At 41.0% G+C, this 23,974-nt stretch overlaps 1 protein-coding gene and 1 long non-coding RNA gene across 3 annotated transcripts in view; both read left to right on the top strand.

Moving 5' to 3' along the window:
• The window catches only part of SEMA6D (semaphorin 6D), a 790,451-nt gene that overhangs the window by 659,315 nt on the left and 107,162 nt on the right, over positions 1-23,974 (top strand). The gene's annotated exons all lie outside the window — the stretch shown is intronic.
• Positions 19,093-23,953, top strand: LOC132533325 (uncharacterized). The gene is made up of 2 exons (XR_009545203.1): positions 19,093-19,168; positions 23,695-23,953. It is a non-coding gene; the product is annotated as an uncharacterized LOC132533325 (long non-coding RNA).

Genomic DNA, 23,974 nt, shown 5'->3' on the forward strand with positions numbered 1-23,974 from the left:
CGTATGAAACAGACATTCCTGGTATCTAATAGGCAGGGAGTGTCCAATGCATCCCTCCTTGTTAAGTTCCCTGAAACACATAGAGTATTCTCTTCTCTCTCCTCTCTCTTTTCTCCTCTCTCCTCTCTTCTATCTCTCTATCCTCTCCTTCTCTCTCTCCCTCTCTCTCTCCTCTCTCTGTCTCTCCCTCTCTCTCCTCTCTCTGTCTCTCCCTCTCTCTCCTCTTTCTCTCTCTCTCTCCTCTCTTTCTCTCTCTCCCTCTCTCTCTCCTCTCTTTTTCTCTCTCTCTCCCCCCTCTCATCTCTTTATCTCTCTCTCTCCCCCTTCTCCTCTCTTTATCTCTCTCTCTCTCCCCCTCTCTCTCTCCATATATATCAAGGATCAGAGATGCACAGAAAGTGACAGAGACCACAGCACTGAAGCTTCCTTTAGTGTTATGGGGGCTAGGCTTGAACCTGGGTCATGCACAAGGCAAAGCAGCACACTATCCAAGTGAGATATTTTTCCAGGCCAAGTTATTTTACTCTTTCAGCACCTGCTGTCCCTCTCACTCCTCCAATTGGAGGAATTATACATTTCTTTCAAGTTCTCAGTCAAATGGTATACTTAGTGGGAAGCTGTTCTGGATTACCACCCCATTCTTTTGAATCTGCTCAAACAAAATTTAGAATTAATCAATTCACTCTCTCTAATTCCCTAACCCTCTATAAACACCACTGTAAACTATGTGTTATGAGAGTCTGTCATATTTATGACTTGTACACTGTTGAGTCTTTGTCACACACACACACACACACACACACACACACACACACACACACACACACACATTTTAGCCCTGCCACTGGGAAAGCCATGTGTTACCTGAGAAACAGTGCTACCATACAATGTATCTTGAGGGAGAAGGGCCCTGTCTCTGTGTGCTATCCTTACTTACTGAGCAATGTGTCAGCATGATAAGACTGAAGGTGAAAACCCTTGGAGAGTTTCAAGAATGGAAGGCAAGTTGTCCATCTGCTAGAGCATCTCTTGGGCAACATTCAGCATAAAACATCATTGAGAGCTGGGACAGACATGGACACTGGGCAGCATAGCTTTTGTGGTACCCTCCTAGCTCTGACAACTCGTGAAAAATAAAGTTTCATATGTTTTCTGTTCCTTTGATGAGTACAGAGGAGGGGGAAAAAATCTTCTAAGAGGCTAAAGCAGTTAAGAAACTGTAGTCTGAAGAACAAAAGACTCGGGTGCCTCCTCCTGCACATGCAGTTTCACTTCAACACTCATGAGCCCACCTACCTCTTTCTATTCTCACTCATTATGAAGAACTACGATTAAATTTACAAGTTCAGTGATTTTTCTTGTGGCTATCTGCTTCTCCCTCCTGCTCTGTTACTAAGCATTAGCCAGTCCTACTCTTTTTAGCACAAGATATTACAGAGTAGTGTGTTGTAAGGAGCTTGTTTTTCATTTAATTACTTTTAATATGTACATTTTGTCAGCCAAGTTTGTGTTCTTTAAAAAAAAATGGTATTGTTGAGATGATAGCTTTAGATTTAGATTATATTTTGATAATAGAAAACAGAAAAATATATCTTTGTGTTTTTATTTCATTTTCAAAGAAATTGATAGGAGGTGTTTTGTTTTGTTTCCTTCTAATTGAAACATTTCCCTGCAGTGTTGATAACTCAAAGCAAATCTCATTATACACAGTTCATAAGAGCCAGAAAATGATACTGAATTGAGTAGGGTTGAAAACTGAGTGGTTTCAGTTAGATGTGATGTTGTTCTAAGAATTTTTTTTAAATACCTTCCTTCGGATCATCACTATATCTAGACAAATTAAGTATATAGTATTAATGTCATAAATGGCCTATATGCTGAAAAGCACAGAAAACCATGGACAGAGATCAAGTTGTAAAAGAATACAGTCCAATATTTATTCCTATGGCTAGTCTATAATCACTATACATGAGACCTATATGAATTAGCATAGTGAGAAACATTCATTGGCTGTCTCAGCAACAGGTTGGGTCCATATAGGTAGAGTTACTTCAGAGAAAGCAAGAGTTATGATGACCATCACCTAAAATATATTTTATGCATTTGTGGACATCAAGTGCAGGGCATTATGCATTTGTGATACTTCAGCACTCCTTCCCCATGTCAGTTTTTTGTCTGTGTTTAGAAGGGAGAAGAGAGACACCATCCATGTACTTCTTCTACCTGTTGTCATTCTTGGTGCTCCTCCTCGGGCATCAGAGGTCAAATCTAGGGTTTCCAGCATGAAAGGAAAGCTGTCTACTGGCTAATGCTACCAACTGGGCTCTGATCATGGCTTTGTGGGAGTGTGCTGGGTGGGAGAAGAAACAATGTATTTGGATCACAGAGATGGAAGGCTTAGGAATGCAGACAGTGGGAGCCAAGTCTATTATAATACCACAAATTGTGGATTGAGCTAAGAGAAGAGTAGAAACAGGAATAGCATTTCAGGAAATGTTAAAGTATTTTAAGTTTGAAAACCTGGTGGTGAAAGCAATAAAATGGAATCGAAAAGCTGCAAAAGAAAGTTAGAAGACTTGGTAATAACTGGGTGCATAAGGACAAGCAAGAGAGCAAGAGAGAAAGACCTGGAACAACAAGAGAGGAACATGCTAACAGTGTGTGGAGTGGCACAGGAAGTTGGATATCCGGTTTTAGGTAAAACATATGTGGGTATGTTCATAAAAAGGACTACTGTTGATGAAGCATGACTGCATACTTGGTAGTTTTCTAATAACAGTAGTACCCACTCACCCCATTCACATTGTGAGTGCTACATGCTAGAAACTTCTAAAAAAAAAACATTGCCTTTATGAATCCCTAGGTGTTAACCATCTTACATATTATTAATATTTTGTATAACCTTAAAATATTTCCACATAGTATATTGTTTCCATTTTACACAGGAAAGAACAAAATCATTAAGAGGCTAAGAGACTTACCACAGGTCTTTCAGAAAGTCAGTATTCAAAACTAGGTAGCCTCGCTCCAGAGTCTGAATTCTTTTTTTTTTAAGTGATTTAATAATGATCAACAAGATTATGGGATAAGAGAGGTATAATTCCATACAGTTCCCACCACCAGAGTTTTGTATACCTTTCCCTCCATTGACAGGTTCCATATGCTTTATACCTCTGGGAGTATGGACCAAAGATTTTTTATGGGGTGCAGAAGGTGGGAGGTCTGGCTTCTGTAATTACTTTCTGCTGGACATGGGCATTGACAAGTTGATCCATACTCCCAGCCTGTTTCTGTCTTTCCAAAGTGGGGGGTAGGGCACTGAAGAGGTGGGGTTCCAGTTAAGAGCCAGGCGGTGGTGCACCTGATAAAGTGCACACACTACTGTGTGCAAGGACCCCGGTTCAAGACCCTGGTCCCCACCTGCAGGGGGATAGCTTCACGAGCAGTGAAGCAGGACTGCAGGTGTCTCTTCCTCTCTATCTCCCCCTCTCCTCTCAATTTCTGTCTCTATCAAATAAATAAATAAAAATAATAATAATAAAAAAAGAGAGGTGGGGTTCCAGGGTACATTGGTAAGGTTGTCTGCTTAGGGAAGTCAAATTAGCGTCATGGTAGCATCTGGAACTTGGTGGCTGAAAAGCATTAAGATATAAAGCAGAACAAGTCATTTAATAATCAGGAACCTGTGAGTTGGGTGGTAGAGCAACGGGTTAAGCGCACATGGTGCAAAGTGCAAGGACCAGCGTAAGAATCCCAGTTCGAGCTCCTGGCTCCCCACCTGCAGGGGAGTCGCTTCACAGGTGGTGAAGCAGGTCTACAGGTGTCTATCTTTCTCTCACCCTCTGTCTTCCCCTCCTCTCTCCATTTCTCTCTGTCCTACCCAACAACAACTATATCAATAACAACAATAATAATAACTACAACAATAAAACAAGGGCAACAAAAAGAAATTAATAAATATTAAAAATATATTTTAAAAAATTAAATCAAATAGTCAGGAACCTAAAGGTAAGAATATAGCACATGAGATTTGAGGTCTTCATATTGGAAGAAGCTAGGAAGTCTATCTTAGGTATATTCTAAGGACCCATGGCTTTACTAATTTTTGCCAGAGTCCCACACACAACATTCAGATAGACTAAAAGTATTGTCTGAGAAGAGTCAGAGTTGGGAATAGGACTAGAAAGCTGGATCAGGGCAAAGAGTAGCTTCCAAATATGGAAAAAGTATATAAATACTGTTAATTATAAACCCCATTGATCTGACCTAGGGCCCATGTGTATTCATATTTAGCACAGGAACCTGTGTAACCTCTGTATTCCTGTTGGTCTGAGCTTGCATACCATGGTCATAGCTAGGTACATTCTAAGTTGTACTTATTTCAGGACTAGTCTTCATCAAGTGACAGAGTCTGTTGACCCAGCCTCCCTTTGGAGAGTGGGGCACGCCCTACCATTGTTGTTGTGCATTGAGGGAAAGGCCCTACAGAAGCCCACAAGAGGGTTTATGATGTTACAGTTTCTAGATGGAACTGACCAGTGATGGTGGAGAGAGGGATCTGTTAGAGCTCTAAATCCATCATATTTGTGTGGGAATCCCAGGATTCCCTTACTAGGGCTGCAGATAATGAACTGGCCTAGTCGTGATGAAAAGGGCCATCATTAAAGTATGCTAGTCTCTTGCCCTTATCCAGATTTTGTTTTCCTTACTTTATCTGGCAGGGTTAGACTTCAAGTAATTGCATAAAGTGAAATGAGAAGTAGGCGAGGGGATATCTAGGTCTAAGTAGAAGCTATTTGATTAAGTCCTTTAGGATGTATTTTTTAGGTCTTTCTACTTACTGCACTTACTGAATCACTGATGACCATTACACACTTTTACTTTAAGGTATATATTGTCCCCTTAGTTATGGCTACATGTGCATATGTGCTATATCTCATGAGCCCTGGTCTATATCTAGGTTCTGTAACTTTGTTAGGAAGTGTGACACTGGAAGTGGAATTAAGGAGTCCTATGAACTAGGAAAGGTCTTATCAAAGTAATGGAGGTGGAACCAATGCCACCTCAAAGTGTTTCACTACAGACTGTGTCCAGAGATGCATCTAGACACAGAGATGCATCACTACACAGTCTGCAGTGAAACACTTTGAGGTAGCATTGGTTGTATTGATTTGGTTGAGATCAGCAGATGTGATCAAAAGAAGCATGAAAGAAATGAGCAAAGCCCCAGAGGACTGGGAAAATATGAGTTTTATAGAGAATGAGGAAGGTTCCTTTCTGTCTTAGAGTTTAAGAAGGCAATATATTATTATTATAACCAAGTTCTTTGGGAACTTAATTTACTTTGAAAATCCCATGGCTAGCATTTACTGTACCATACAAGATCTTACAATGATTAAAATCATTACCATGATTCTAGGTGTTTTCTGGTTCCAGGTAAATGTTTGTAATCTTCTCTTAAAGAAACTTGTTGGGACCTTGATGGGTAGAGCACTAAATTTGTATATAGCTCTGGGTAGATTATTTATTCTGATGATATTAATTCTTCCAATCCATGAGCATGGGATATCTTTCCACTTCTTTGTATCATTTTCTATATCCTTGAATGGCAACTTACAGTTTTCAGTATACAAGTTTTTCACTTCGATGGTTAGGGTTTTTTCTAGATATTTTATATATTTTGCTGCAATAGTGAATGGGAGTGATTTCCGGATATCTTCTTCTTTTGACTTAATGTTTTCATAAAGAAATGCTGAATTCTTAATTAGAGCTTTTGTGGTCAAGCATTTGAAATGCCTTAACATCAAGGGATGGCAGAGCCTAGTGATGGTGAGAACCTACTTTCCTTGTCACCCCTATTTTGCATATTAGAAACAGAAACTACTCTGTTTGTTTGCAGAACCCCTACCTCAAAAGGTAAAGCCAAAACGTGTAAAAATGAACCACAAGGCGATGGAAAGCCTAAAAGTAGTGCAAATGGTGAGAAATATAGAGTTAAATTCTGAATTCTAGGAAAAGTACATGCCAATAAGATTTTAATTAACTTGAAATAATTATACTACTGATGTAATTTATTCTATCACCAAGTTGTACTAAAATGTTCATTGGCAATCGTGAGTACATGTATTAATGACACCAATAAAAGCACTTGGACTAAGTTTTATTTTCCTAATCACATCAGTTTCTCTTTCTGGTTAAATAATGATAATTATAAAGCACCAATCTGAAAATTTCACTCATCTTGAGTTGCTTCTCTTTATTTCCCCACTCTAGGCAATGTATTTAAAATTGTCAGAAAATAATTCAGTGCCACATAATAAATATGACCTAATAATATTTAACCACATTAATAATGTAAGTGGCAAAAATTAAATGACATTCAGAAATGTTCCCACAACATTAACAAATTGCTTTGGTTATCAGAAAGGCAAGGAACTACTATCAGATGGGGTTTTCATTACAAGGCAACTCCTCTAGCTTCTGATGCCAGAGGCAAAAGATCTTTCAATTCCCTGGTCACCATCAAAAATGAGGAGGACTGCTTCTGTGTGTTACCTCAGTTCCTGAGCAGCATGTGCCCCTGGACAGGCAACCTCCCTTGCCCCCAGAAAGCCCACATTGGCTCGCTATCCATTTGAGCCACATCCCTCCCTCCAATTACTCTTTGCAAGAGGGAAAAAAAAAAAAAACTAAATTATTTGCTAGTGTAAAATCTATCCCAAATCATAAGAAGCCTGAGGCTGAAAATCTGTTGTAGACTTTTCTTCTTTCTGAAATAATATTAAGCTCAGGCATATATAATTATACAGGAACCACTAGGCTGTGAAAGATGAGAAAATATAACACAATTATCTCTTCACAAACCTCAAGTGAAATCTGACAGAAATCAACATGGGCTCTCTCACCCCTCCTCTTCTCCCTCTCTGACTTAACCTCTACTTTCAAATGTCTGTCGACCAGAATCCGTATCTGGGAATGCTGCCCGCATACTTGTCACACCATGGAGGGGCTGTTCCCCAAGGCATTCAGTGGGAGATGTCGCATTCACTCCAGGGAATGTTGTGGGGAAGTTTGTTGTTCTGATGCAGTGCAACACTGCTAGCTTCATAATCAATTGTGAACCAGCCCAGTCTAGGGGCCAAAGCTCTAATCAGAACTATACGATGAGACAGGAACAACAAGAAGGAGGGAACTTCTCTGTGTGGATAAGAGCAGGGAATTAGCACCATGATAATAAAGAGAAGAAAGATAATGAAAAGATACTAAGGAGTTAATTTCTCAACTGGCCGGACACCTGCAGTACCCTTCTGCCCACATAGGAAAACTAGCAGACCTTCTGTATAAAGTGCTTCCAGAGAGGAGGAGTGCTATACTTTCATTTCTAGGCTAGTTCTGCAGGCTGAGCGCCCCTTAGAATGCTTTATCAAGCTGGTTTTCTGTATGTAGATTTCTCTGCTTCTTTATCTCATTTTCTCTTACCTGGTTCAGCTTTTGTAGCCCATCAGTTGGATGTTTTCATATACCTGTGCCCTGGAAATTCTCTGTGTAGCCTAAGAGACAGTCTCTTCCCAACACAAAACTCACACTGACTCCTGGGTCGCCACTCCAGGTAAACATTTCCTGGAACCCACAGAAAATGAAGTAGGGAACACATGCTGCTCATAGTAGCTTCATTGTCAGCTAAGACTTCAGTGTCTTTTTAAAAATATTTGACTTTAACTTTTTTATTATATTTATTTATTTATTGGATAGAGACAGCCAGAAATTGAGAGGGGTAAGGGTGATAGAGGGAAGAGAGAGACAGACATCTGCAACACTGCTTCACTACTTGCAAAACTTTACCCCTGCAGGTGGGAACCGGGGGCTTGAACCTGGGTCCTTGTGCATTGACATGTGCACTCAACCAGGTGCACCACCATCCAGCCCCAGTTTATTTATTTGATAAGACAGAAAGAAATTGAGAGGGGTGCAGGAGGTAGAAAAAGATACTTGCAGCGCTGCTTCACGCCTTGTGAAGATCTCTTATGGCCTGCCGATAGGGACCAGGAGCTTGAACCTGGGGTCTTTGCATATGGTAATAATGTGTGCACTCAACAGGGGCACAGCCACCTAGCCTCTCATTTTCTTATTTATAAAAATCAGTTTTAGGGGTAGTTGGGCGGTAGCGCAGTGGGTTAAGCACACGTGGCGTGAAGTGCAAGGACCGGAGTAAGGATCCAGTTGGAACCCCCAGCTCTCTAGCTGCAGGGGAGTCACTTCACAGGTGGTGAAGCAGGTCTGCAGGTGTCTGTCTTTCTCTCCCCCTCTGTGTCTTTCCTTCCTCTCTCCATTTCTCTCTGTCCTATCTAACAATTACGATAACAATAATAACTACAACAACAATAAAAACAACAAGGGCAACAAAAGGGAAATAAATAAAGTTTTAAAAAATCAGTTTTAGGGTAATTTTCAGATCCCTGAAATAGCCTTAAGTTTGGCATTTTCTCCTTGTAGAAGAGAGGGTGGCACAGAAGAGTTGGAAGGAAAGAAGTTGGTTAGGGAAAGAGAATCTGATTCCTCTGCCACTGTCACCACTGTCATCAGGAGACAGCGAGGCCACACTAAAGCCCTTGTAATTTGACTTAAATAAAGCACTGCCTTGAGGAAGCTTGGCTCGTGTTGAGAATATCATCAATGAAAGATTCTTTGATGGAGAGAAACTTGGATTCCTTCCTACTAGGTCACTTTTGCTCACTTTCTGACTCTCAGCTTTCTCTTTACCCTGACTTATAGCTGTTATGCTGGAAAGGCTGGAGAGTCTATCTCTACTCAAGACCATTTATTAGAATTTACCTTTGAGTGGGTTCAGCATTGAACTCTCGAGCATCAGTTCCAAGTTTGATCTTCCCATCTCCCCCCCCCCCAGCATCACATATGCCAGAATAATGCTCTGGTTTTCTCTTTCTCTGTGTTCCTCACCCTCCCCTGATTTCTCTCAAGTAAAAAAAAAAAAAAGGAAAAAAAAGGAAGGAAGGAAGAGAGAAGAGGAAGGGAGAAAGGAAGGGAGGGAGGGAGGACAGAAGGATGGAGGGAGGGAGGAAGTCAAAATACTAAATTGCATCTCTAGAAGCAACATGATCTAGCCAAAAGAAAATTGGGTGGGGAGACAGGCGATGGAAACTGGACAAGTTAGGGGCTTTTGTATTGTGAACATGGGGATTAAGGTGAAGCTAATTATAGGAGCACAGGATGAAAGTAATGCCCTTTTGCAGCTGCCCCTTCATTGAGGGTTCAGGGAGCATCTGCACCTTCCCTAGCAGAAGTGGGAATTCCTGTTAGCTAAGGGGTTAGCAAATAATTAGCACCTGCCAGATTCTAGGACTCTGGAAGCCTCCCTGGCAAAGTGATCTAAGTGAAAACTAATGGTGAGCCTCTCTGTGAACAAACAGAACAGACTGAGTGACAGAATAGCATGTCAACAATGCAAACTACAGAGAGGGAGGAAAAGGTGTCTAATCAAGGACTCACCATGGTGTTAGAAAGCCCCTGATAATGCTTCTTAGATTATTTTGCTTATTTGCTTATCAACACCATTGTTACCTATCTAGCAAATGATTTAGAATGACTTCATGCTCCAGTTTTCTGATTTTTCTCCATATTCTCTGTAATGAGTTGATTTGTATATATATCCCTACCCCCCCCCACCCTCTGCAATGCATATGTTTAAACTTCAGGAACTCAGAAGGGAACCACATTTGGAGACAGAGCCTTTATAGAAGTAATTGATTTTAAATAAGACTGTTAGGGTAAATGGAGGAGAAAACTGTAGTGTATATACAAATGTAATAATAGTCTGTTAAGAATGATGAAATGTTGACTATAAAACATTAATCCCCCAATAAAGAAATAAAAAAAAAAAGAATGATGATATCATCTCCTTTGCCTCATCTTGGATGGAACTTGAAGGCATTATGATAAGTAAAATTAGTCAAAAGGAGCAGGAAAAAATACCAAATGATCTCACTTATAGGTGGAACTTAAGAAATACTGACATGGAGGAAAAACACAAAGTGAAACTTGACCTGGGTGTGATGTCAAGTCCCAAAGGATTCTGGGAAATGATTGGGAGGTAGGGAGGGAGTGAAGGGAATCTTAAAGTCCTGTTCCACGATGCATGGGGAGATGAGTAATTATACCAGTGTGTCTACAGCTGCATTGTAAGTCATTAATTAACCTACCCTCCTCCAATATATATATATTTGGCTATTGGGGTGAACACTAATCCAATATGGCTGGTGTTCCTTAGGGAAGAGGACATTTGGGACACACAGAAAGACTCTTAGGACCGAGGTACACAAAGGGAAAGCTATATAATAATTTGGCATGAAGAAGCCCCCCAGTAAACTAAGGAGAGCAGCCTCAGAAGAAATCAGACCTACAGATAGCTTGACCTTGGGCTTCTATCCTTCAGAACTACTGAGAAATACATTTTTTGTCATTTAACTCCCCTAGTCTATCTTATGGTGTGTTGCTATGGTAGCCTTAGTAGGCTTCTCACTCCTCTCTTGAAAAGACATTACAACAACAGCTTGTTGCTACTTGGCCTTCATTTTGTAGAGCAATTCCATCATCACTGGGCTTATCACCATCCCAGCCTGATTTCTGTAATGGTCTTGTTTGTGCTCATTTGCCCTCCCAGACATTCCTAGTTTTGTCCCTGATGTGCCATGGGCTACAGTGAAGTGGCTTGTGTAGCATCACAGTTCTTGAGGGCGGCGTTGGTTTCCGTAGTTGAGTAGGACTTAAAGGACCAGAAAGAAGGAAGAGGTATTTCTGTCTTGGGCTGCTCCTGTGGAGCAAATGGGTCTCTGTGAGGATCTGTTCCTGACTCCTTGCTATTGCTTATCTCTAGGTCATCTCACAGTTCCTTTTGACTTCTTGGCTATTTCAACATCCATTATCAGAGCCCTGATTCTTTGCCTTGAGCTCAGTTAGTTTTACATACAAAGTACTGTTTGATTTCACTGTTTAGACCCTGCTGGGTGCCAAGTTTACTTCCTATTAACACCTTATTATATATAGAAGTTAGTTCCTGAAGCTTTACCCATGGTATCTAATTCTAGGATGGAGAAGAAGGAAATCAAAGAATTAAAAGGCCTTCCTTCTAGGCTAAGTCAGAACTTTCAGATAACATAACTGAAAACCACATACACTTCTGCTTATACTTTATTGCCAAAATGTAATCACCTGACTACTACTAGCAGTCAAGGAGGCTAAGGTATGTAGTCTAGTAATATTAACTAGACTTATGTAGAATTTTGTTGACAAAGAAGATGATGAAAATGGATACTGAATGTTAAATAACTTATTCTTCCACCACATCCTTAAAAAGTCCTTCTATATCTCTATGGTTGACTGGCTCCATATTAAACCATGTGAGGTCTGACACTTCTAAAGACAATCTTGTGTCAACAGTGGGACAACGTAGATCTGTACCTGGAATCTCAGAAATCATGGCAAGTGTAGAATCTGAGAGCCATTGAAGGATAGAAGCATCATTCAGGTTATCTGAATTGGGTTACTGCAGCATTGCAGTTATAAGTGCTGCATTAAAAGTATCCCAAAACTATATCTTGAAACACATACTCAGTGCCATTCATGCTTCTAATGAGAGGCTGGACTCAGAGGAGCACATGGGGTCATAGGTGGTAGCTGGGACTTTAATCCTTTGGAGTTCCTGCTGAGTCGAATGCCCAAGAAAACTCACACTCCTGACTAGGTGCTGGTAATGGGATGGGGAGCTACACTTCTCTATATGGCCTGGGCTTCTCACAGCATTAGGTGTGCGATCTAAGAACCAGCATTTCAAAAAGCCCAGGCAGAAACAGAAAAGTCACTCATGACCTGTCCTTGCAAATTTCCCATTTCAGTTTCGCCACATTTTTATTAGTCAGGCAGAATTCATGGGAATAGGAACTAGCTTCTACAACTTTAATCAAAGAGTGGTTAGAAATCACATTACAGACAAACACTTGGGAAAAGGAAGTGTTACCACCATCTTGGGAAAATAATTTGTCATAATTATTCTGAACCAGGACCCACTTCTGTGCCACTTGCATTTAGAACCTTCCCTCTCTGAGAGCCAGGACCTTCAAGTCTTCAATGAAAGAAGTCAACAAGGTGTTTCTATAATTCACTCACTCTGAGAGCATTCAATATTTAGCTCATTGCAAATGACATCTGTATCTATCTAGCTATAGGTCCTGAAAACCAAGAAAGGTCAACAGCATAAAAAGGAAAGCTAAAATTGCCAAAAGTTTCCACGATGTAGCTTTTAAACAGACAAAGTAAGAAATTAGATGATTAAAGACTTTACACAAAATCACAGCATGTTTGAAAGCTGTAGAGCCACAAAAAAAAAAAAAAAACTAGAATTCCACTAAATTAAAAAACATCAGTAGCAAAGAAGAGTGTGAAAATGGCGAGTCTCCTTTCTCAATGAGGACCATCCTGTGAACATTAATTTTTTTCTGGCAAATCTCAAAGCATTTGACACATTCACTAGCCTACAGTTTTACTGTTTCCTTTTTATTGAAGAGGCACCACTTGTACAGGGAACATAATTTTATCATAAAAATTACAACTGAAGAGGACCCGAAGGACATCTTCCCCAGTTCAGTGATAAATAGGGCAGGTGGGCAGATGAGCACAGATCATATACACCCATTGAGATCATAATCTAGAGATGAACTGGCTTCCCCCAGCATCAGAACAATGAGTCAATAATAGAGCTGTGACACCAACATCAAGGCATCATCTATTCAGTCACAGTTGAGAAGTCCTAGTCTTCATCCCCAGCAGTCAAAACCTGCTTCTTGATTTTCTCCTGTGTCCACGTCCTTCCTTGTTTCCTGACTTCCTTCTATTCTTCCCCTCTTGCCACTTCTTCCTTCCTTCTTTTTCAGTCCCTTCCTCTTTCTCATGAGTGCATTGTATGTCAGAAAATACTGCCTAAGTGATTTCATTTACCTTACGTTAATTTGATGCTACTGCTAGATATTCCTGTCTATTTTACAACCAAGAGAAATGGAACCTTTATTTTTAAAATGTTTTATTTATTTGAGATATATATATGGAGAGAGAGAGAGAACACTCAGGAGAAGGAAAAAATAGGGAGAAAGACAGAAGAGACACATGCAGCACTGCTTAACCATTTTTCCCCTGCAGGTGGAGATTGAAGGCTTGAACCCTGGTCCTGGCACATTGAAAAATGTGCACTCTACCAAGTGCACCATTGCCTGGCCCCAAAATGGAACCTTTAAGCTCATAGACTATACATAGAACAAATAGCCGTGAGCACTGTGTTTTGGAAGGGGTGAAAAGGACTGATCTTTTCTGACATTTCAGTACACTCTCTTCCCTCTTAGTCATAATTATTATTTTAGTTACTAAGGTCTGATGTGTCTGTTCTTTCTATACATTGGACTCTGCACTAGCTACTTTATTTTGAATGCTTTCGTTTCCTATTAGCTCTTTATAATATCATTATTACAATGGTATTGCTGTGTGATAGTTGCTATTCTTAGTTCCACTTCCAGATGGATAAACCGGGACACAGAGAGGTTAAAGTAAGGTTCCTCCCTCAAACCATCCAACTACTAAGTATTATAACTAGGGATAAAAGCCATGGTGTCTGACACCAAATTTCAACTTTTCTTCTTTTTTTTTTTTTAAATTTCTTCTTATTAGATAAAACCAGAGGGAAATTGAGAGGGGAGAGGGAGGCAGAGAAGGAGAAAGACAGAATGACACTTTCAGCTGTACTTCGCCACTCTTGAAGAATTTCCCTCTGCAGGTAGGGAGCAGGGTCTTGAACCTCGGTCCTTGTACAAGGTAATATGAGCGCTAACTAGGTATGCCACTGCCTAGCACCGCAACTTTTCATAAAGTATATTCTAAAGTCCTGAAAACTCTGGTCATCTGAGAAGGGAACTTTATGGCCACAGTTCTAAACTACTGGAAAATATATTTTTTTATTAGGAGTGGTGAAATAGCTCACTTGGACATAGGCTGCTTTGCCATGTGCATGACTCAGACTCAAGCCTGGAACCCACTGCATTGAAGGAAACTTCAGTGCTCTGGTTTCTCATTTTTCTTCCTTTTTTTCTTTTTCATTTCTTTTAATTACTTACTATTATATAGAACAGAGAGAAATTGATTGAGGAGATAAAGATAAGACACCTGCAGACCTGCTTCTGAAGAGGACCTCCTGCAGGTGGGGAGTGGGGGCTCGAACCAGTGTCCTTGTGCTTGGTGATATATGTGCTTTAACCAGGTGTGCCATGGCCCCGCCCCTTCTTTCACTTTTTCACACTCTCTCTATGTCGCTATGCCTTCTCTGTCTCTGTCATTTATAATATATATATTTAAATTAAATAATAGGGGGCTGGGTGGTAGTGCAGTGGGTTAAGCGCACACGACACCAAGCACAAGGACAGGCGGAAGGAACCTGATTCCAGCCCCTGGCTCCCCACCTGCGGGGGAGGTCACTTCACAAGTGGTGAAGGAGGTCTGCAGGTGTCTATGTTTCTCTTCCCCTCTATCTTCCTGTCACTCTCAGTTGTTCTCTGTCCTATTCAACAACAATGACAGCAACAACAACAATAATAACAATAACAACAATAAATAACAAGGGCAACAAAAGGAAAAAAATTGCCTCAAAGATCAGTGGATTTGTAGTGCAGGCACCAAGCCCCAGTGATAGCCCAGGAGGCAATAATAATAATAATAATAATAATAATAGTAATAATAATAATAAAATAGTCTGGAGGAATAACTCAGGGAGTAGAGTCCGTACCTCATCATGTGTGAGCCCCAACACTGTGTGGGAGCATCAAGGCACTGGAGGCAGCTCTGATGCTGTGATGTCTCTCTATCTCGATGAAAAGTGGCCCAGAAATGGTGAAATTACACTTTCACAAGGCCCAAGCTCATTAAAAAAAAAAAGTGTGCAGTACAATAGACTTGTATTTACAAACATAATGAATTAACTTATATTTAATCCTGAAAGTAAAACTGTTTTGTTGAAAGACACATTTACAAAAATTAAAAAAAGAAAATTACCTTCAGTTGATATGAAATGATGCACATTGAATTGAAAATCAGGAAACCCCAATTTGGAATTATAGTCATGCAGGGTGGGCCCTTGGACATGGGAGGTGGGGAGTTCACTGACCTTGTCAAACAACTGTGCTATCACCTGATATTTTGTGGCAAGGGGGTAGAGTAGATGAAGGATTCCTGAATGACTCAATTCCAAAAGGATGGTATTGTTACAGATCTGTATTTGCCGAGAAAGATCAAAAGTACTTTCTTTTGGCCTTGGTTCACCCATTCTGCCATCCATTTTCTCGCACTTCACTGGAGAAAAGAGGACAGGGCCTGGTTTCCCAGGAGCTCAGCTCTGGCGGTTCAGCCATTCTCATCTCTGAGCGGATTCTCAGCCTTGACACAGAGGCCACACTGTCATTTTTTTTTTTTTTTTTTTGTCTTGGCTTCATGGTTTCCCTGTCTTTTCCTCAGAATACTTTTTTTTACAGTGGGGATACATGTTCTTATGTTCACTAAAGGGAAGATTAATTTCCTTGTGAGAAAAGAAAAAATATATAATAACCACACACACACACAAATATATATATATGTCTATCAAAACGTTTCCCTGTATTAGGTCAGTCTACTCCGCACACCATTATTATTGTTCTTAGGAGAAGACACTGAGGATGCAGCAGGGTTAAGTGATTTGCTGGAGTGGCTGCACAGCTCATCTCATAACTGTAAGCTGTTAACGCGCAGAAACTTTAAACCGCAGCTAGAAACAGCTTGAGTCTCTATGCCAAGGAGTCCACTGGGCTCAAGATATCCCCAGTCACAGACTTGTCCTCATTCACCTACACAAGCCCCTGAGGATGTGAACCCATCCTGACTATGACCTCACTGGACACAAGCCAGCGTCCCTAGATTGCAGGGCAGAGGCTCCTCTCTGTGCTATACTTGGGCAGATGATGAAAACCAGAATCCACTCTTCATCACAAAATGGCACATCTCAACATTATACCCAGACTCTTCCTACTTACTGTGTTTTAGGTTATCTTCTGACTCACAGATCCTCTGTGAAATGCATCCCTACACGTAAGTATCTCAGTATCTCCTACCGCAGTCATACACTTTTTCAACCTGTTTGACATTCTTCATTCACTTGACTTCATATATATATATATATATATATATATATATATATATATATAGTCATATCATTTATGCATTCTGTTATGGACCAAACAAAATGGAATCTTGGACAGTAAATTATATATACTAAAGTGTCTGGAAACTACTTAGTCCGTGTATTGCCTTAGATAACATACATGCACTCTGCACTGGAAGAATGTTCGTTCCTATCTTAAAAAAAAAAAAAAGAGGCCACTGGCATACCTGCAGTTGCCCAAACACATTCACATTAAAAAAATATATAATAATAAGGCCTTTATTGGCAAAGTGAAGCCCAAACTCCTGCTCAGCTGACTCACTGTACACAGTGAAGAGATGGTATAGTGAGTGAGTGCAAAGGAAAATACTTGCCAGCCACCTATGGGATAAGATGTTAATGTCTAAATGCATAACCTATGATACAATGACAAAAAATAATCTGATTAGAAAATAAAAAACTTGTCACACATAGTCAACCAATATGTGAAAAAAAATGTTCAACATCACTAAATAGCAGGAAAATTGAATTCAAGTCCTAACATCTGTCAGGGTGGCTATATTAAAAACAGAAAGAGCAGGTGTTGACAAAGATGTCGAGAAATAAGAATTGTTAGACCCTACTGGTGTGAATATGGAATGATGCATCCCCTATGAAAAATAGTGTGACGGATCTCGGAAACTTGGGGCCAGGCAGTGGCAAACCTGGTTAAAAGTGCACAGTACAAAAATAATAATAATAATAATAATAAAGTGGACACATTACAGTGCATGAGGACCCAGGTTCAAGCCCCTGGTCCCCACCTGCAGGGAAAAAGCTTCATGAGTGGTGAAGCAGATCTGCAGGTATCTCTCAGTCTCTCTCCTCTATCGGCCCTCTCTCTGAATTTCTCTCTGTCTTATCAGATGAATAAATAAAGTTTTTTTAAAAAAAAAATCCTTAAAACTTTAAAAATAGTATAACTGGGAACTGGGTGGAGGCACAGCTTGTTGAGTGCACATGTTATCATGAGCAAGGATATGGGTTCAAGCCCCGAGTTTGCTTCTGCAGGGAGAGGAGTTTCATGAGCAGTGAAGGACTGAAGGTGGGGGCCAGGTAGTGGTGCACCTGGTTGAGCACACATGTTACAATGCACAAGGAACCAGGTTCAAGCCCCCATTGTCTACCTGCAGGGAGAAAGCTTTGTGAGTGGTGAAGCAGCGCTACAGATGTCTTTCTGTCTCCTCCTTCCCTCTCAGTCTCTGACTGTCTCTATCAAATAAATAAAGAAAATAAAAATAAATTTTAAAAATAAGTACTGTAGGTAGTACTTCTCTATCAACTTCTCCCTGTCACGTAAAAACAAATACATATTTTTTTAAATAAAAGAAGTATCATTTTGTTCATCAGTTCTACTTCTGGGTATTTATATAAATGGATTAAAACCAGCACCTCACTCCATGTCCAGTGCAGCACAGTAGGCAAGAAGTGGAAACAAACTACATGTCCTTTGATAGATAAAATGATACGTGAAATGTGATAGACTACATAAAACAGAATACTATGTGCTGATAAAGAAAAAAAAAAAAAAACCTGGGAGTCGGGTGGTAGCGTAGCGGGTTAAGTGCAAGTGATGTGAAGTGCAAGGACCGGTGCAAAGATCCTGGTTTGAGCCCCCGGCTCCCCACCTGCAGGTGAGTCACTTCATAGGTGGTGAAGCAGGTCTGCAGGTGTCTGTCTTTCTCTCCTATCTGTCCATTCTCCATTTCTGTCCTATCCAACAATGATGACATCAACATCAACAACAACAACAATAATAACTACAACAGTAAAAAAATAAATAAAAAACCTGTCATATAGTATCCTGCCATATTCACCATATTCATAGGTGAATCACAAGGAACTGAAGGAACTCAGGCTGAGTGAGATAAGCAAACCACAAGAGAATAACTATGGCTTCATTCACAAATATGAGATACTATAAGCAGCCAAGCTCACAGAAACAGATTGTTGAATGGTAGTTTCAGAAGCTGGAAAGAGGGGAAAAGTGGGGGATTGCTATTCAGTGGGTAAGGATTTTTCATCATGAAATATGAAAAAAAATAAAGGTAAGTATATGTTATATAACATACATTTATTGGAAACAGTTCAGTACTGTACAAAAGTACTTGCAGTTGGGTGGATACCATGTTTTATGTTACTTATCATAGAAACATTTAAAATTGAATGCATGGATATACAGATACATGAATGTTGACTTTGGAAAATTTATCACTTGATACTTAACCCCTCCAGTTCTTAGATCGTAAGGTCTTTTATGTGGTGATGATATGATATTGAAATGAGATGATTACTAATTGTAAAGTACTCTGACATGAAAGGTGACTTTATGACAATTATCATGAATTGAATTTCTCTTAAAAAATAGGTCAACTTGGGGAGGTTGTTGATGTGGGCAGACATGTCTCAAGTTTAAGCACCAGTATAAGTATTTGCCTGAAGAGTTCCTTACAAATAAAAAAGGGGAAAAGTCTGTTAGGTTTAATAGCCTAGTTTGTTTCAAATAATATTCCATTTTTCCAGAAGCCAAGTTCTAGCTCCGTAACATTAATTGTACTAAATGTCACTCAGTAAGGTATAATACAGAGAACATATCTGTAGATTCCTCTAAAGGGTAAATTTAGCTCCTAGGTATCTTCTCAGCCACTTAATATGTCGGGAGACAAAGGCAACACAGTCTGCCCTAAACAGTGCCACATCTGTTCCACTTGGGCTACAGTACTCATTCATTTTAAATCTTACCTTCACATCCTAAGAAAGAAAAGAGGTGGAGAGCTGGCGGGCTGAGTTTCTCTCTCCCTCTCCTTCCTTAGGCTCAGCTTAATCACCTTTCAACCAAATTTTACCTGGTTCTTTACCTGCACTAATTGGCCATACCATCATACACAGGTAGAAGACCATTTCAGCTAATGTTGATACTGTGTTCCCAAGCAACTCTATCAGAGAATAGTACCTTAATTAAGCTGAACATGAAATCCTTCCTGAAGTGAGTTCATTTGGCCTGAGTACTACATTAAGTTCACCTCACAAATGCCCTGAGGCATTGAAGATGGAGACCCCTTGCCTCTCACAGTATGTGAGAGGACAGATTCCCCTGACAAAGGAGCCTGTTCCACACTCATGCCAAGCATATAAATGCTGCTGATTGATTTTCTGAACACAGCAAAAACACTCAGATTTAATTCCCTGAGCTGCATCAAGACTCCGAAGAGCAAACCACGGAGAGAAATGATTAGTCTGTGCACATATTTTTATGTCAAGATATCCACCTAAACGCAGTGATGTCTAAATTCTGAAAGCATAAAACTAGTGGTTAATGAAAATCTCAGAATCCTTAAATTTGTGTTGCATCATAAACTAAGCACTTGGAAGGCACAGCATGGTTTTTTAAGGTGAATTTTATTTACACCTATAGATAACTAATGTTTGACAAAACGGCTCAAAACAGTAAGTGGAGAAAGGAATCTTTTCAACAGTGAAAACTAGGTCGAAATGTACAGAAGAATGAAAGTGTACCACCACTTCTCACCACACACAAAAGTCAACACTAAAGGAATCAAAGACATGGAAGTTAAAATACATAGACAAAAACACTGGCAACATTGGCAAACCACTTCGTGAGATCTGCTTTAGAAGTCTTCAGAGACTCAGGTTCAACAGCAAGGAAAATATAACCAAAAATAAACCGATAGAGTCTAGGGTCATACCACCCTGAACACATTCAATCTATTCTGATCTTAGAAACTAAGCCAGAGAGGACTTAGGAGAGGACTGAGCAGCAGCACACCCAAGTAGAGTGTACACAAGCTACAATGTGCAAAGACCTGGGTTCAAGACTTCAGTCCCCACCTATAGGCACAGCCTCACAAGTGGTGAAGCAGAGATGCAAGTGCTTCTATTTATCTCTCCCTCTCTATCTCCCCAGTCCCTCTCAGTTTTTCTCTGTTCTATCAAATAAAAGGAAGAAAAAAAAAGGGGGGGGGGGGAATGACTGCCAGGAACAGCATCTTGCAGGCATGGAGCCCTTACAATAACCCTGGCAATAAAAAATAAAGTAAAACAGAATGGGAGAAGATCTTTATAGACTGTACATCAAAAGGCTTCAACTACAATATGTAAAAAATTCACTACACTATGAAATTTTTTTTGAAGTCATTGAAAATGGGGAGAGGCTGGTGCATAATGGTGGGTGAGGACCTAGGATAGGGATGAAAGTGTTTTGTAGAAAACTGAGAAATTTTACACATGTGCCAACAACTGTATAGATTAGAAACCCTTAAGACCTCCAATTAAAAAAATGGGGAGAGTGAATGGACAGTATGTTCACCAGAAAAAGAGATCCAGAGAGAATGTACTGAAAGTCACTCACTATGAGAGAATTGCAAGTAAACCAATGGAAATATCATTTTACACCTCTAAGAAGATCACACATGAGAAAGGATAGAAATACGTGATGGCAAGGATGTGGGGGGAAAGGAACCCTTCTACACTGTTGGGTGAGAATATAAACTTTTTTCTTTTCTTTTTCCTCTCCTTTCTTCCTTCCTTCTTTCCTTCCTTCTCTTTTATTTTATTTTTGTAGAAACAGAGAGAAATAAGAGTAAGGGGTGATGAGATAGAGAGGGATAGTGAAAGTGCGGAGGGGGGAGAGACATCTGTAACATTTCTTCACCCCTCAAGAAGCTTCCGCCCCTACCTCCTTGAACCAGGGTCCTTGCACATAGTAACATGTGTGCTCTAAGCTCTAAGAGATAAACCACTCCCCAGCCCCTGAGCTCAGCTCTCTAAGTTTATGATTACAAATAGTCATTACATTGTAGCTGAAAGTTAAGTGTTTAGCAAGTAACCGGACATTTTAACCTAGAACTTCTACTTTTAAAAGTTTATATTATATTTTTTCCCTAATTTTTTTTTCAGTGGTCTTTCCTTCACTTTCTTTCTAAGTGACCCCTACATCTATTACTACTTCCAGATGTCTTTCCATTATTACTCTTCTCTCTCTGAAAAGAAAAACAGTGCTTGTCTTCCGCTGGTGTTTTCCAGACTCACTTTCTTTTCATTGCTGGTGGTTTGTTCTAGCCCTCCCCCGCCAAGAGAATTAGATCAGTCCAGTTAATTTCACGGGCCGCTTGGCCCCGCCCCTAGGGACCCCGCAAGAGTTCGAGAGTGCCAGAGTTTCAGAGGGTTCCCCAGTACGAGAGTTCCAGAGTTCCAGAGTAAGAGAGAGTTCCTGAGTTTGAAAGTAAGAGAGAGTGCTTGTGCCGCCGCAAAGAGACAGCCGAGTTCTGTTTGGTGATTAGTTTGTCTTAGTTTGTGAATCGTTGTTCCTGAATAAAGAAATACAGCTTCCCTGCCCAGCCGATGTCTCCGAGTCTCTATTACCCGCCCGTGAAGCAAGCCAGCCCGGCTGGAGCCAACGAATTTTAACAACAAATGGCGCCCACGTGGACCTGACCTGCACATCTCTCAGATAAGTAAAGACAATTTGGCTACCTATGCACGATGGCCTTCTCTTCTGCTTGTGAAGAGATCTCCAAAGGCCTCTGCTCTTTCTTCACGAGACTGTTTTGCTGTTTCTGGAACATTTATCTCTGGACCACTCTGTGGTTTCCACTCGCTCGGGTGAACTCAGAACAGCCAGCAGGAAGAGCCAGCGGGCTGGAGGCGAGGCACGGAGCTGCTGTTTCCACCTGGTTAAACAGCCAGCCAGCCGGCTGCGCCCAGACAACCCCGCGCACCGCGCCCGCAGCCCCGCAGCCCCGCAGCCCACAGGAGGCCTACGCCAGCACACAAGAGCCCCTGGAGCCCAACGCCAACATGCTGGAGCCCAATGCCAGCACGCAGGCCAGCCCACAGGAGCCGGCTCTCCACCGCGTAGAGCAGGGCACTGGACGCGTGATCCCTCCACGCTGCTTGGCCACTGCGAGCATGGCAGCAGACATGGCAGGGCCATGGGGCAGGGCCGCGGTGGCCTATCATGGCCGCCACCCCTGGGCACCTAGGCCCACGCCTTCTACAAAACTGGCCCGCCTGCCCTTTTGCTATAAATTCTGGAACCATCCCAGGCCTCCCGGACCCCCGGGCTCCCTGCTGAAACTGGGCACACGAGATCTCCAGCTGCCGGTCCAGTCTGAAGGCAGACAAGCTGGAGTATGCAGAGATTTGTGCAGAGATCGCAACCTGCAATTCCTAAAAGTGAAGCTGCGTGGGAAGCCACCTCCGGATGGTGAATCCCCCCCCCCCAACAACTGAGACAGTACAGATTTAAATTCGTGTTTAAAATGACAGGTCTTCGTAACAAAGGTTTCTCTCCTTGTGTATTAATGACCATGTTTATATGTATGTTTAAAGTTTGGTAAACAGTAGCTTTAAGGCTAAATTCTTACTAGTTAAAGTTAAATGAAAAAGGTTTTCAACGTAATTCTCATAAAGATAAAAATTAACTTACATTTAAAGTCTGAGGTAAAAATTAGTTAACAATCAATATATTTTAACTAAGTTGGTCTAAACAAAAGGTTAAATAGACTTGTTGATATGTAAAACACTACCTTCTCTATTAGAAATGGTAGATCGCACAATGGCTATGCTAATTATTCTCATGCCTGAGGTCTCCTCTCCGGCCCACACCTAGGGTGTGTCTTCATCTTGAATGGGTGTAACAAAAGGTTAAAAGACGTTGTTGATATGTAAAAGTCTCAAATTCCTTCTCTATTAGAAATGTTGGATCGTGCAATAGATATGCTAATAACAAGTTTTGTTTCATAGTAAGTAAGTTGCAGCCAGCTGCCTGTGGGACTCTAGGCCATTCCCACCCCCATGCAATTGCCCGTCGAGGCAAGTAGCCCCCCAGAGGCAAGAAATGTTTTTTTTTTCAGATATGGCCCCCTCAGGCCTTCCCTTGGCAACATGCTGGCTTTTGTTATATATGTTTCTGTTCACCCCACACCCTTGATACTATAGTCATTTAGTTAAAAAGAAAAGGGGGAATTGTCGTATGCTTTACATTGGTTTGTTCTAGCCCTCCCCCCCGCCAAGAGAATTGGATCAGTCCAATTAATTTCCCGGGCCTGCTTGGCCCCGCCCCAAGAAACCCGGAGAGAGGGTTCCTGAGTCCGGGAGTTCCTGAGTTCGAGAGTGCGAGAGTTTCAGAGGGTTCCCGAGTACGAGAGTTGGAGAGTTCCTGAGTTCCAGAGTAAGAGAGAGAGTGCTTGCGCCGCCGCAAAGAGACAGCAGAGTTCTGTTTGGTGATTAGTTTGTCTTAGTTTATGAATCGTTGTTCCTGAATAAAGAAATACAGCTTCCCTGCCCAGCCGTGGTCTCCGCATCTCTGTTACCCGCCGTGAAGCCAGCCAGCCCGGCCAGAGCCGTCCGAAATTTTAACAACACACCTCCACATTTTTTTTTTTTTTTTTGAGGAGGCAGCCAGCATTCACACCAGCAATGAAAAGAAAGTGAGTCTGGAAAACACCAGCGGAAGACAAGCACTGTTTTTCTTTTCAGAGAGAGAAGAGTAACAATGGAAAGACATCTGGAAGTAGTAATAGATGTAGGGGTCACTTAGAAAGAAAGTGAAGGAAAGACCACTGAAAAAAAAATTAGGGAAAAAATATATATACATAGATATATATCACTGCTGTACTGCCTAGAGTCTGTAATAAAGCCCAGGATATACCAGTGTATTGGTAATTATTTGCT

This window comes from Erinaceus europaeus, chromosome 16 (assembly GCF_950295315.1).
Source record: "Erinaceus europaeus chromosome 16, mEriEur2.1, whole genome shotgun sequence".
In the NCBI taxonomy this organism is placed as follows: Eukaryota; Metazoa; Chordata; class Mammalia; order Eulipotyphla; family Erinaceidae; genus Erinaceus; species Erinaceus europaeus.